Here is a 10,278-nt window from a genome sequence, read left to right on the forward strand (position 1 = left end):
ATGTCGTAACATAGCCCCCCACTCCGTTCATGATCATTCAGAATGGCGTTAAAATCGCCTATAACGCACCAAGGAATGTTAACTTCCCTACCGATATTGCGAAGATCTTCCCAGAGAGATTTCCTAAAACTCCTATTCGGGCTCCCATAAACGGCTGTAAGCGATCACTGATTCACATTCCTATCCTTTATCTTCATGTGGATAGTTTGGAAATTATGGCTCAGAACCTCCACCTTACAAAGGTTAGAATCCCACATACACCAAATACCTTCTGACTGCCTTCTAGCCTCCACCACAAAGCTACCATTTAGACCAAGTCTATTTCTAACCCTCTCTCCCCGAACACCGCTAATATGGGTTTCCAGCAAGATGACAAAATTCACATCAAGGTCCTTTCTCAGATCTCTAATAAGAGAAAAAAAATCCTTACCCTCAACTCCTCTACAGTTCCATGCTACAATATTCATGAGAACCCAGACAAAAAAGATGGCCATTCAAGACCAAAGATACCTCAACTAAAAGGACTAGGCGCTGCCTCCCCATATCCTCGAAAGCTTCTGCATGGAACATCGGTTCCTTACCCTTGGTGTGGACTTCTTATGTCCCTCCTTGCCTGTGTCCGGTTGCTCGCTTGAAGCCCCTCTACCATCTTCGTCCTCCACCGTCAACACAGGGGTTTTACGGTACAGAATGGCCTGGGTTAAAAGGGGATTATGGTTAACATTGGCCTCAGGGACTCTGTTAGAGTTCTTTGCAGATTGGTAGTCTTCCCATTGCTGTTTCGTGACTTAACTCATCCTATCAAGAATAACCCCTTCCATGAGCTCTCGATCTGTGTTCTTGGAGGAGGAAAAAGCCGCGTTTTCCATTCTATTGAGAGCAACCCCTAAGGATAATGATTCCTTGTCCACCATTTTCTGTTTGGGCTTGAAACCCTTATTTGTTACCATAGGCCCAATTTTCAGAACAACAACCTTTTTGGGTCCCTGCGGATTCTTACCCTCCCTGGGTTTTCTTATAACAACTTTAGATGCTTCCTTATTTTTAGATTGTGTTCGGGTTTGATGCGACGACCAAACAATGCTCCCATTAGGCTTGGGAGGAATTGGAGATAGGAGCTCGGTCAGGGGCCTAGTTAATGGGTGATGATTGGATTTTTGATGGTTTAGAATTTCATAAATGAATTCTCGTTGCAAGTGTAGTTCCTAAACCAAACAATAATCTTTTCATACAAAAAGTTGTTTGTCACTAAAACAAACCCCTAAATTTATAAACCGAAGTATTGAAACCTCGGGTCGTTCTCCCTAGGAATTACAATAAAGTGTCTTGTTATTGGTTGTGAGTTATTTTGGGGTTTTTGATAAGAAGCATGAAAGATAAATGGCAATGAAAATAAACTAACAACTATAAAAGGCTCTTGGCAAGGTATAAAAATTAGAAGTCCTATCCTAGTTATCCTTCTCAATTATGATGAGAATTATTCATTGCTACCACTTAGTTAACCCTCACTAAATAAAGGAAAGTCAAGTGGATGAATTGATTTGAGCCACAAGTCCTAGCCAACTCCCAAGGAAAGACTAGCTTTAGTGCACTCCAAACCAATTAGCAATCTCTCCAATTACCAATCAACAAAGGAATTAGATAACTCAAGTGTCACTAATTACTCTACCTAGGCCAAGAGGAACAAAATCTAACTAATAGCTATAAGAGACATTTCATCAAACACATAGAGTGCAATACAAGTAAACACATGAATTTGCAAGAATTAAAGAGAGATCTAACTACAAAGGCAAGAGGTCCACAATAGAAAACCAAATCAATCATGAAACAACAAAGAACTTACCAATTGCATTGAAGGAGAAATGTAGATCTACAAAAGAGAATTCACAAACTACAAACATTAGAAGAAGAATTCTACAACTACAATAGAGGAGAGGAACGAAAATTGGAAGAGAGAAGAAGAAGAAATAGATCTAGATCTAAGAACTAACCTAATCCTAATTCTAGAGAGAAGTGAGAGCTTCTCTCTCTTGAAACTAACTCTAACTACTAAACTAAGCTAAAATAAACTAATGGTAACTAAATTGTGTTTCACTCTTCATTCCTTGGGTTAAATAGCATCAGAAATGAGTTGGATTGGGCCCACAAGGCTTTAGAATTCGCTGGCCACGTTTTGCTTTAAGTGAACCAGGTGGCAGCAACGGCGCGTGCGTGTACTATGCGCGTTCGCGCCACCATACGTGTAGAAACTATGGCAAATCTTATATCGTTTCGAAGCCCCGGATGTTAGCTTTCTAACCCAACTGAAACCGCATCATTTGGACCTCTGTAGCTCAAGTTATGGTCGTTTAAGTGCAAAGAGGTCGGCTTGACAGCTTTCCGGTTCTTTCATTTCTTCATGAGTTCTCCAACTTTTCATGCTTCTTTCTTCATTCCCTTGATCCAATCTTTGCCTCCTAAACCTTAAATCACTTAACAAACATATCAAGGCATCTAATGGAATCAAGGAGAATTAGATTTAGCTATTTTAAGTCCTAAAAAGCATGTTTTCACTCTTAAGCACAATTAAGGGAGAAGTTATAAAACCATGCTATTTCATTGAATAAATGTGGGTAAAAGGTCATAAAATCCCTTAAATCAAGCACAAGATAAACCCTACAAATGGGGTTTATCAACCTCCCCACACTTAAACCAAGCATGTCCTCATGCTAAAACCAAGAATGAAGTAAGGGTATGACATTTATTCAATGGGAACTAACTAAATGCAATCTACCTATATGCAACTATCTAAATGAATGCAATTGCTTGGTCAAAATAAATCAATTCCCAAGAAGCATATATGCACAAGGGCTAAGGACTAGTAAGTCTAATCCACAATTGAATTGAGTTATTAAATATTTTTACAAACTTGCATGAAAATTATGATCATGGGTGAAAATATGTAATTGAGCATCAAACCCTCACCGGATGTGTTTGCGCTCTACTCACTCAAGTGTTTAGGGTTGATTCTCTCAATTCTCTCCTAATCATGCTTTCTAAGATTTGTTTTTCTTCTAACAATCAACAAATATTTCATGCATGCATACATATATCATGAGGTCTTTTCATAGGTTGTAATGGGGTTAGGGTCAAGGTAGGATACATATTTGGTCAAGTGAGCTTGAAATTTGAATCTTTGATAAGCTTAAACTTTCCACCTAACCTATGACATCCTATACAATTAAGTTCTAACCTAACTACCAATTTTTCACTTTTTCACATACTCATGTATTTTCTTTTCATTTCACAACACTTATGCATTGATTTTATTGAGCTACACTTTGCTTTGGGGCATTTTGTCCCCTTTTTATTCTTTCTTTTTCTTCTTTTTTCTTTCTTTTTCTATTTTTTTCATATTGTTTTTCTTTTTCTTTCATTTTTTTTCTTTCTTTCAAATTATATACAAGAACATCAATGTATAAGGTCTATACAATTTATCAATACATGAGCATGTACCCAATTCCCAATAATTTCAATAAAAATACAAAACTACCATTTTATTCCCCCAATGTCCCAAGATTCCCACACTTGAATGATACTCACACACACTAGCCTAAGCCAATCAAAGATCCAAATTAAGGACATTTATTGTTTTTCGCTTTAAGGCTTGTAATGTGCTAAATTAAGAACAAAGTGGGTTAAGCGTAGGCTCAAAGTTGGCTAACAATGGAAGATAAAAGGTAAGGCTATTTGGGTAAGTGAGTTAAATGAAATGATGGCCTCAATCATATAAATGCATGAATACACAAAATAATGGACATAAAGAATCAAACAAATCAAAGATTACAATCATAAGAAGAGAATAATGGGCACAAGAAGGAAAATAAGTGGTTATAAGATGTAACCACACCATTAGGCTCAAATCTCACTTGCTTGTGTTCTTAGCTCAAAAACATGATCCACAAGATATATATAATTCAAGCAAGTTCTATGAAAAGTTTTCACTCAAATCAATTGGTGCCCTATAGATAGAAATCTTGAAAAATTTCATTATTTTGACTAAGCTTATTGTGTATATATATGTAAAAATAAGAAAATGCAAGTAAAAATCCTAAAATCCTAGAATGAAATGCAAAAGTGTTGGAATTAGAAATTTATCACCTAAAATCGCCGACCGGTCGGACGACCTCCCCACACTTAAAAGTTTGCACCGTCCTCGGTGCATTGAAGGATGAGCAAGGGGGTACGGCGAGTCTCCAGATTGCTGCATGTTCTTTCTTCCGCTTCCATGTGTGCTTGTGGTGCATTGTTCATGAAAAACAAAAATATAACACCATAAGATGAGAAGATATAAAAGCAAAGAAACATACATTGTTGGAATGAGGTAAATCACTAGAAATGAGTGAGTGAATTAGTGTGACATTAATGACAAATAAGTGTGTGAATTCTAAATTAGGCGCCTTTTAGAACACACATTAGCATAAAAGATATGTCACAAAAGAAGCATGCACTTCACTTATCCTAGTGTGCTTGAGATGCTTTAAGTGAACTTGTAAGGTAAAACAAGCATTAAAGAAGCATGAAAGTATGCAAGCTAAGCCTATAGATGCATATGTTCATGAAATATAATGCATTAAGGTAAATGCACAACATCATCCATCAAGAAGTTACCTAATTACAAAATAAGGCTCAAATCACATGGTGGCCAAATCATGCAATTCAAAAAGAGTTACAAGCTCGAAGGCAATTCTCATTACTTGGTATTCTAAAAAAGGTAAGAATGAAAAACCCAAAACCAAGTAGCAAAATATAACCTCAATCATAGAATCCAACAAAGATTGTAAACATAATGATGTTAAGAAAACATCCCTTTTTAATACTTAGCAGCAATTAATGGTAAACAAGAATATCAATCCAACACTTACGATGAAAAGAAAGAAAATAAAATGAAAACTAAACTAAAACTAACTAATCAACTAACGAACTAACTAATTAACTAGCTAACTAACTAATAACTAACTAAAATAAATGGTTATCGATGGTGTTTGGAAGTGTTGGATGAGGGGTAGGAGGAGGGAAGAAGAAAGGAGAAGGAAAGAATTAGAAGGAGGAGAAGAAAAGAAATGTGGTGAAGGAAGGAAATCCGCGCGTACGCGCGCAAGGCGCGCGCGCATCGATGGCTTATTTCGAGAGTGGTGCGTACGCGTCATGTGCGCATCCGTGCAAGTGGGGGTGTGCCAAAGGCACAACGTTGGCGCGGCGTAGGCATAACTCTCTGGAAAATGTATGGAATGTGGAACTTCTCAATCCACGCATACGCACGCATGGCGCGCGCGCGTGGATGGTCGAAAATGCTAGATGCACGCGTACGCACGCAGTGCGCGTACGCGTGGATGGTGCTCTATTTTTCAAAAATTTTTGCTATGTTTTTGCACCAATCCAAGCATTCTAAACCTCCAAGCATCTACCAAAACACCCTAAAACCTTATTTAACATGATAAAATACTAATTAAACTCAACCAACTAATCTAAACATGAAATTAAACTAGTTCTACCAATATGTACAAAAAAGAAAATGAAAGGATTTTACCATGGTGGGTTGTCTCCCACCTAGCACTTTTATTTATTGTCCTTAAGTTGGACTTACGGGGGGCTTCTCTCAAGGTGGCTTGTGCTTGTACTCATCTTGGAACTTCCACCAATGCTTGGACTTCTAATAAACTCCATCATTCAAGATTAATATCTCCAAGCTTTGATGGAGTTCTTCACAAACCATGGGCTCCCAATGTTGATCCTCATGTGTTCCCGGATCCCATATTTTGTCTTCACACCCATCTCCAAGTTGATTATCATTAATCCATGTGGGTGGTGAGCAAGGTGAATTCTCAACAAAGTGACCAAACATCCTTCTAGACCCATGTACTCTAGTTATACACCAACTCTTGCTATTAAGCTTTGAACATGTAACCATGGTGAACCTAGAATGGCATTTCCAACCACTAACCATCTCCTTTTTACTCTTAAAGCCACAAATATATCTAAGTTGACCGTCCATTTCAAGCAAACCATATTCAAGGGGAATAATAAAGCTTGAGTATAAGGAATTTACCCACTTGAATGAGAGAGTGGATTGTGGTGGCTTGGGGAGAGGTATTTCCAATGTGCTAGTAAGCTCCACTCCCTTATTTTCTTCCTCGTCAATCTCCACCTCTTCATAAACTTCTTCATTCTCAATCCTTTGTTCATCAACTTCATCTAACTCTTCTCCATCACTCAAGTCATAAATAGGAGGTTGAGAGAAATCTACCTCCACATCACTTTTAAATTCATTAGGAGAAGGTTCTTCAAATTCAAAGGATTCTTCACCAAGAAGATTGGATGCATGATCTTCATCACCAAGGGAACTCAATTCTTGCTTCATTCTCTCCAAGTCTTCATATAGAATATGCCTCGGAGGTTGTGCACATTCCTCCTCAACATCAAATTTACTCTTCTTGGAGGGATTTTCTTTGATTTTAGCTTCCCATGGAAGTTCCGTATCTCCTAAGTCTTCAACCACTTCTTCCTTTTCTTCAATAATCATAGACATCTCCAATTGTTCTAATACAAAATGGCATCCCTCATTTTTCACCGGAGTTTCCAATCTCTCCTTCATGCTATGCTCTTTAATTGATTCTCCACATGTGACCATGGGAGTGCTTTGAGTGCTCAAGCATTGGGAGGCTAAAATGCTTACTACCTTGGTCAAGGTAGCCATAAATTCTAGTGTCTCCCTTTGCATTTCTCCTTGCCCTTGAAGTATGAGGCTAAGGATTTCATCCATTGAGGATTGGAGTGGATAAGAGGGTTCATTGTCTTGGAGAAAGGGTTCATTATAGGAAGGTGGTTCTTCTTGGTAAGGTGGTGGTGTGTATTGAGGTGGTTCTTGGGAGTAGTAATCTTGGAATTGTGGTTCCATGTATGGCTCATATGGTTCAAAAGGTGGTTGGTATGGTGGATAAGGATTAGAGTCATATGGAGGTATTTGGTGAAAAGAGGCTTGTGAGTATGGTTGAGGGCTATGTTGAGGGTATGATTCATAGGCATATGGTGGTGGTTCTTGAAAATCATAAGGAGATTCACCATAGCCATTGGATTGGTATGCATCATAGAATGGCTCTTCTTTATAGTGCATTGATGGAGGTTGTTGCCAAGAGGATTGATCATAAGCATAAGGCTCTTCCCACCTTTGATTATCCCATTCTTGATACACAATCTCATCAAAGTTCCCATCACCTACAACATAGTTGTAACTACACTCATAGCCAAAGTGAGAATTCATGGTAGCAAGAGAAAATAAGAAACAAAAAACTAATAAGAAATAATGAAACCAAATACTAAGACTAGCAAAAACTAACAAGCAATCCAAAAATCAAGCTATTCACAATATTCACATATATACAATAACCAATAACACAACACCATTGCAATTCCCCGGCAACGGCGCCATTTTGATGATTGGATTTTTGATGGTTTAGAATTTCATAAATGAATTCTCGTTGCAAGTGTAGTTCCTAAACCAAACAATAATCTTTTCATACAAAAAGTTGTTTGTCACTAAAACAAACCCCTAAATTTATAAACCGAAGTATTGAAACCTCGGGTCGTTCTCCCTAGGAATTACAATAAAGTGTCTTGTTATTGGTTGTGAGTTATTTTGGGGTTTTTGATAAGAAGCATGAAAGATAAATGGCAATGAAAATAAACTAACAACTATAAAAGGCTCTTGGCAAGGTATGAAAATTAGAAGTCCTATCCTAGTTATCCTTCTCAATTGTGATGAGAATTATTCATTGCTACCACTTAGTTAACCCTCACTAAATAAAGGAAAGTCAAGTGGATGAATTGATTTGAGCCACAAGTCCTAGCCAACTCCCAAGGAAAGACTAGCTTTAGTGCACTCCAAACCAATTAGCAATCTCTCCAATTACCAATCAACAAAGGAATTAGATAACTCAAGTGTCACTAATTACTCTACCTAGGCCAAGAGGAACAAAATCTAACTAATAGCTATAAGAGACACTTCATCAAACACATAGAGTGCAATACAAGTAAACACATGAATTTGCAAGAATTAAAGAGAGATCTAACTACAAAGGCAAGAGGTCCACAATAGAAAACCAAATCAATCATGAAACAACAAAGAACTTACCAATTGCATTGAAGGAGAAATGTAGATCTACAAAAGAGAATTCACAAACTACAAACATTAGAAGAAGAATTCTACAACTACAATAGAGGAGAGGAACGAAAATTGGAAGAGAGAAGAAGAAGAAATAGATCTAGATCTAAGAACTAACCTAATCCTAATTCTAGAGAGAAGTGAGAGCTTCTCTCTCTTGAAACTAACTCTAACTACTAAACTAAGCTAAAATAAACTAATGGTAACTAAATTGTGTTTCCCTCTTTATTCCTTGGGTTAAATAGCATCAGAAATGAGTTGGATTGGGCCCACAAGGCTTTAGAATTCGCTGGCCACGTTTTGCTTTAAGTGAACCAGGTGGCAGCAACGGCGCGTGCGCGTACTATGCGCGTTCGCGCCACCATACTTGTAGAAACTATGGCAAATCTTATATCGTTTCGAAGCCCCGAATGTTAGCTTTCTAACCCAACTGGAACCGCATCATTTGGACCTCTGTAGCTCAAGTTATGGTCGTTTAAGTGCAAAGAGGTCGGCTTGACAGCTTTCCGGTTCTTTCATTTCTTCATGAGTTCTCCAACTTTTCATGCTTCTTTCTTCATTCCCTTGATCCAATCTTTGCCTCCTAAACCTTAAATCACTTAACAAACATATCAAGGCATCTAATGGAATCAAGGAGAATTAGATTTAGCTATTTTAAGTCCTAAAAAACATGTTTTCACTCTTAAGCACAATTAAGGGAGAAGTTATAAAACCATGCTATTTCGTTGAATAAATGTGGGTAAAAGGTCATAAAATCCCTTAAATCAAGCACAAGATAAACCCTACAAATGGGGTTTATCAATGGGCCCAGTAAAATTTGGTCCTTTTTTTAGAAGGATTCTTTTTAAGGACCTGGTTTGAAACCACAATTTTGGGCCCAGTATGCATGGCCTCTTCCGGTTGCAAATTTTCTTGCATCTCATCATCTCTTTCCTCATATAGAGCATTAAACCTGGATCCTCCTTCATTAAAGGTGTTCTTCATACTGCCCTTTCTTTCCTTATTAGGAATGGCACTAAATGTCTGGATTTGTTTTTTATTCTCCCTCGAGATTTTCTCCTGTTTCCTTCTTTGCTACCTCCTTATCATCATCTAAGGGCCAAAATCAGGGGGATTCTGATTTGGCCGTTGCACGATATAGTCATCAATGTGTTCCTAATTAGCCGGTGTTTTCCGATCCACCTTGCCCGTGCTGACATCAGCCCTTTCCCTCACCGCCGTCGCTCTCTCCTTCTTGCCTGCCATCTCCATCACCGGTTGATCCGACTTATGTCCACCATCTTCACTGTACTGCTCCACTTTATGGCCATATTTTTTACAGGAGAAACGAATGAGATGCAACCCTTCGTATTCAATATTAAGCATGCTTCCAAGGACAGAAATTATGGGCATTAATTTCTTTGACAAGTCAATCTCGACGCAAATCCTCGTAAATTTTCCTCTCGAATGTATAGAATTAGCTCGATCAATTTTCAGCATATTCCCAATAGTAGATCCTACCCTCCACAAGAAGCGGTGGTTCTATAGCTTAATAGGAAGGTTGGGATTCCAATCCAAGCCGCAATCTTTCTCACATGGTTCTCGGACACTAAAAAAAAAGGTCTCCATCTCAGAGCAATAAGATAGTGTCCTGCGATCATCCATGGTCTTCCCATGAGAGCATGGGAGTAGTCATCTCTCTCAGCAATATGCACTAGATAGTAGTCTCGATCCAAGTCAATCACACTGATATTCCCTTTTTGTGTCCAGTCACGCTGCAGCCGCTGCTCGATGAAGCCAAGGGCTACTCTCTTGCTTAGAACTTTAACGATCAGAGCATTCCTCCGAGGCTTGTACCAATCTTCAAACTCTTCCTTGGATACTGGGATAGTGGGGCATGGGTCGAAGGGCTTATTGCTCATATCTTCCTCCTCCCTATACCATTGGTCTTCCAAATTAGGCCAATCCTCGCCCATGTCGTCGCCATGAGTGGACATATCATCTAACAAGACGCTCGGGGACAAGAGAAGACTATCCTTCTACGAGATTTTTGACTTGCCATCTGTTTTATGAGGATTGTCTTGATCTAGGTCCACCTT

The sequence above is a fragment of the Arachis stenosperma genome, chromosome 10 (assembly GCF_014773155.1).
Source record: "Arachis stenosperma cultivar V10309 chromosome 10, arast.V10309.gnm1.PFL2, whole genome shotgun sequence".
Taxonomy (NCBI): Eukaryota; Viridiplantae; Streptophyta; class Magnoliopsida; order Fabales; family Fabaceae; genus Arachis; species Arachis stenosperma.